The following is a 5,572-nucleotide window of genomic DNA, read 5'->3' on the forward strand; positions in this document are numbered from 1 at the left end:
ACTGTAACGCACTCAGGCCTATGTACCGTAGCACCCTATACCAAGTTACCAGTCCTTATAAGAACTTTTGTGGACCAAGCAGGTTGTGTATTAGTGTTTAGCAGACTGTGCGTCAGTCCCTATACCGCTGAAGGACTGCTGCAGTATAGGGCAGCGGTCAGCAGTAGTGCACGGCAACCCTATCTATTGTGGACCGATAGCGGTCCTTACAGAACAGCAGACTGTACCGCACCCAAGCCTATGTACCGTAGCACCCTAGACAGACCAAGTTACCAGTCCTGATAAAGAGCTTTGTGGAACAAGTGAGTTGTGAATGATTAGCAGACTGCAGCAGAAGGGCAGCAGTCAAGTATAATATTCTTTCTATATTTGGAAGAAAGAATATTATACGTGTACAAGCCTATTACCGTACCACTGATACCAGTCCTGAAAAGAACCTTTGTGGAACTAATAGTAACAGCAAGTCTTTAAAATTATCCTCACTGCCTGACACACTGCTTCCTGCCTGTCCCTATACAAATTGGCAAAAAAGAGTAGGCTGGAACGATTAGCTGGAACAGCTCTTTTGTGGACCTGATAGTAACAGCTAATGATGATGATGATGATGATGATGAAGAAAGACTAATCTGGCTGAGCTGTCCCTAAAATAGCAGCATACAGCGCTCTGTCCCTTTATCTAAACTGACAAAAGAAACTCAGGCTGCTGACCTAACACCTATACCAGTCCTGAAAAGAACTTTTGTGTACCAAATAGCTAGCGTTTTCTCTGTCCCTACTCCACACAGGATCCTTTCCCTACAGTGACAGAAGAAAGAATGTAAAATGGCCACCGGATCGGGTGTATTTATAGGTTAGGGGGAATGTCCAAGTGTCCATGAGCTGTCATGTCTCAATTGGTTGTCCTGTAACACATGATAAACGTGTCACGAAAGGTTAAAGTTCTTGTATACATTAAACACGTAAGTCCGCCGGGGCGAACGACGGAAAAAGGCGTTCGAACCCGCGGACGGCGAAAGTCGGAAATTCGCCGCGAAACGACCGCCGGGCGAACCGTTCGGCCATCACTAGTAGTTAGGATGTATTGTTATTTGCACTTGTAGGCAGGTGCAGTCTACTTTCTCCACTGCAGGTGGAGCTCTCTGCAGAGGCACTGTTGTTGGAGAGGAAGTTAGGAGGAACAGGGTTCCTCTATGATTTCCTGGCTCAGTGAGGAAGCTATCCTATTGGATGCTGCCTCTCCATGTGACTCTGGTGGCCATCTTGGGTCAGGCAGAGCCTATTTAAGGCATTTCACATGTGGGCAGTGTAGGGAAAGGTACCCCATCCTTTAGGAACAGTGTGAACGAGGAGGGACTGCAACACCTCTGGACATCTTCTCAATTGGGCTGCCAGGCCGCTTTCGCTCCATTCACTTTGATGAAAACCATGTGCACCCTTTGGTGCGGTCCCTCTATGGGAATTGTTTCTGCATTCTTCATTGCAAGTTCTTTATTGCACCCGCCAGGGTGTGAATTATTGCCACTGCACCACGCTGCACCCCAGCTACACATTATAAAGATATTTTTTATTTTATTTACAGCTGTTCTCGTTTTAAGGTCTTCCCTCTTGCTCACCTGACGCCGTTTCAAAGGCAGCTACTGTTACGAAAGCCAATTACTGCACTAATAATTCTTCCTGTAATCAATGTATAATTCAGCCATTCTCAACCAGGGTTCCATGGAACCCTGGGGTTCCTCCAGAGGTTTCTAAGGGTTCCTTGAGCTGTGGCTGATGAACCACCTTTTTGATGGTGCCTACAGAGTTCAATGTTCAACATCACTTAGCAAAGCCAGCAGCATGACACCAAATATATTTTTAGCTGTCTTTAAGGGTGGCATTCTGAGCACCACTTTAAGGGGAACATTCTTCCTATGGACCACCAGTATAAGGAGCATTGTTCCTATTGACCCCTAATGAATTGGTTTTAGTAAGGGTTCCTCGAGACCTGAAAATTATTTCTGGGGTTCCTCTAGGGTTAAAACAAGGTTGAGAAAGCCTGGTATAATTAATTGAACCTGCTCAACTAGTACTTCCCTTTTAGGGCTTGTTCCAACTGCAGTAAAATCTTTTGTAAAACTCACAATGTGTCAGTAAGTTGCGGGTCCAGTGAGAGGCAGATCACCACTGGGAGTGGCGGGAGGACCCAACAATCCAGTAAAGCTGTGCACATTTTGAATTGCATCTGATGTGATCTAAATACGGCTTGCAAGAGTTACTGTACAGAAATGTCTTGCAGTGGTGGCTTCAGTATAAGACTTTTCTTTTGCTGACAGTAGGGATGAGCCGAAGACCGCCTGAAGTGTATTAGAAACAGTACACCATAGAATTCACTGTAGATATAGGCTACACTGAATGCAGAGTATATATATATATATATATATATATATATATATATATATATATATATATATATATATATATATATGACTGTGTGTGTGTGTGTGTGTGTATATATATATAAATACACTGCCTAATGTTTATTAGAAACTGTACACACTGTATTAGATACAGTGTACACCACCTGCACTGTATTAGCAACTGTGCTACAGCTGCACTGTATATATACGATATATATATATATATATATATATATATATATATATATATATATATATATATATATATATATATATACACACTAGACTGTATATAAATATAATACACTGCCTGCACTGACTGAATATAGAGTAAACACTGAATATATAGTCTATGCTAAATGCAGAGTATATATATATATATATATATATATATATATATATATCTCAAATACACTGCCACAAACTGAATAACCTACCTGCTTAATCTAACTCAAGCTATCTTTCTGTCCACGCCAACAACACTACACACAGCCGCTCCGTACGCAGCCTTATATAGTGTGGGGTGTGGACTTAGTCCCCCTGAGCCATGACTGGCCAAAGGCACCCTGCCTTTGGCCAATTATGGTTCTTTCAGCAGAGCGCATTGTGATTGGCCAAAGCATGCAGGTCAGGTGCATGCTTTGGCCAATCATCAGACAGCAATGCACTACGATCTCGCAGTGCATTATGGGGCATTCCGCGGCGCTCACATTTTCCACGAACGCCCCATATGTTCAGTTCGTTTTAGAGCAAACGAACACCCAATTGTCATGGTTATGCAGTAATCTTCCTCTGTTTGCTTACCTCTCCTCATGTGCTCAGACTAAGAGGCCAGCCACTTCCACCTGGTGTTTTTTATAACCTCTCCTCTAAGCATGGCTCCACCCCAGGCCCTATCAGGGAACCCTATATTAACCTGTGCACTGCAAGCCAGCGGTGCTGATCAATCATTGTGTATCCATTGTGTGTTTGCCTTTCTGTTTCTTGCTTGCAGTGTGCTCTACGTTTGTCTCTGTTACCGACCTTGGCGTGTTCTCAACGATTCCTGTCTGCTTGTGACCTTGACCTTTTGGCATGTCCCTGACCATCCCTGTCTGCCTGTGACCCTGAACCTTTGGCGTGTACTCTGTTGTTCCTGTCTGCTAGTTGCCCTGACCTCTGCCTTATCCCCTTACTATCCTTGTTGTTCCAGCCTGCTGCTTCCTTCTCCTGTAGTCTACTGTGAGCGTGAGCTGTGAGACCCTAGGGGCCGTGACCTGGAGCTAGACTGCAGCGAAGTCCATCCTCACCACTGGAGGCTCTAGCTCCTACTGGGATCTGTGTTAGTGATCCTGTAGACCTGTGTCCTGTATCTCCCTGGGTACAATCCGCAGCAGTCAGTCCTAAGGTCCACTACCTAGCGGTGCACTTCCGACTCCTACAGAGTGCATCTGTCACCTGGTCTCAGGTGACTTGACACCAATGTTCGAGTTGAACTTACGTTCGACTCGAACCGCGGGCTCATCCCTAGGTGACAGGAGGGTTTGGTGATTTTGTATTGTGCACAATAAGTAGTAAGCTCTTCTGTCACACAAGCCAAAGTGGAAATGCTGATACTATTACTAACAGGTGCACAGATGTTCCAGAATTCCAGTTTATTGATTTAAGGATATTTTACCCCTTGTTTTTGCACTATTTAGGCAAAAATTGTGTGACCAACTGACCATCACACCTTCCTACACCAAAAGTGGACTCCCTTCCAAATATTAGAGTTTTCATGTTTCCAAGGGCACTGTTCATGCTATAGACTACAAAGACCCTTTTCTGTTCCACTATGACGGTGCCACTGTGTACAAAACCAGTTTCATAAAGTCATGGTTTGGTGAGGAGAAACTTGAGCGACCTGCACCAATCCCAGACCTCAATCTTACTGATCACCATCCATAAAGTTATGGTTTGATGAGTTTGGTGTTGAGGAACTTGGGTGGCCTGCACTGAGCCCTGACTTCAACCCTACTAATCACCATCCATAAAGTCATGGTTTGATGAGTGTGGTGCGGAGGAACTTGGGTGGGCTTCATAGAGCCCTGACCTCAACCCTACTGAACACCATCCACAAAGTTGTGGTTTGATGAGTTTGGTGTGAAGAAATTTGAGTTGCCTGCACTGAGCCCTGACCTCAACCCCACTATTTACCATCCATAATGTCAGGGTTTAATACGTGTGGTGTGAAGGAACTTGAGTTGCCTGTACTAAGACCTGATGTCAACCCTACTATTTACCATCCATAAAGTCATGATTTAATAGGCTTGGTGTGAAGGAACTTGAGTGGGCTGAAATGAGCTCTGACCTCAACTCTACTGATCACCATACATAAAGACATGGTTTGATGAGTTTGGTGTGGAAGAATTTTGGTGGCCTACACTGAGCCCTGACCTCAACCCTACTGATAACCATCCATAAAGTCATGGTTTGATGAGTTTGGTGTGGAGGTACTTGAGTGGCCTGTACAGAGCCCTGACCTCAACCCTACTTAACACCACTGGAATGAATTGAAGGTCTTCTCATCCAATATCAATACCTGACCATAGAAATTCCCACAAGCTCCTACATCGTGTGGAAAGCCTTCCCAGAAGAGTGAAGGATGTTAAAGCTGTAAATGGGGGCCAACTACATATTAATGCCCATGAGTTTGGCGTGGAATGCCCAACAAGTTCATATAGATGTGATGGCCATGTGTCCACATTTTGGCCTTATAGCCTGCATCTAAAATGCAAAGAAAGCATATTCCTGTGTAGCCCTGGAAAGTAGCTGACAAGGAGAAGACCGGCTGCAGTTTCACTGTGTCTGCTGGTCTGCTACTGCCCTTGCTTGTGTTCACAGGAGACTCACAGAACATAAAGCAGCTGGTGTTAAGCCGCTCTCTGTCCACAGGGGGGACAACTTGCCAATGACTCTGAGATAATATGTGAAGGACGGTGGGAAATGTAGTTTAAAAGAAGACTTAACCTGTACTATAGTTTGTTATTGGACTTCAGCCCCCAGTTACACTGTGGAGTGAAAGAAAGAGAGTGTTTTAAAGTGTGTATCGCCCCCCCCTGGGTCTACTGAAGGCAAGGTGTGACCTCCAGAGGCAGGGTGGCGAGCTGCCCCAGGGCTACCCCAGCGCTGAGTCCATGGCTATAATGGAGAGTTTG

The sequence above is a fragment of the Lithobates pipiens genome, unplaced genomic scaffold (assembly GCF_037356315.1).
Source record: "Lithobates pipiens isolate NorthernLeopardFrog02 unplaced genomic scaffold, aLitPip1_a1.2 Scaffold_16, whole genome shotgun sequence".
In the NCBI taxonomy this organism is placed as follows: domain Eukaryota; kingdom Metazoa; phylum Chordata; class Amphibia; order Anura; family Ranidae; genus Lithobates; species Lithobates pipiens.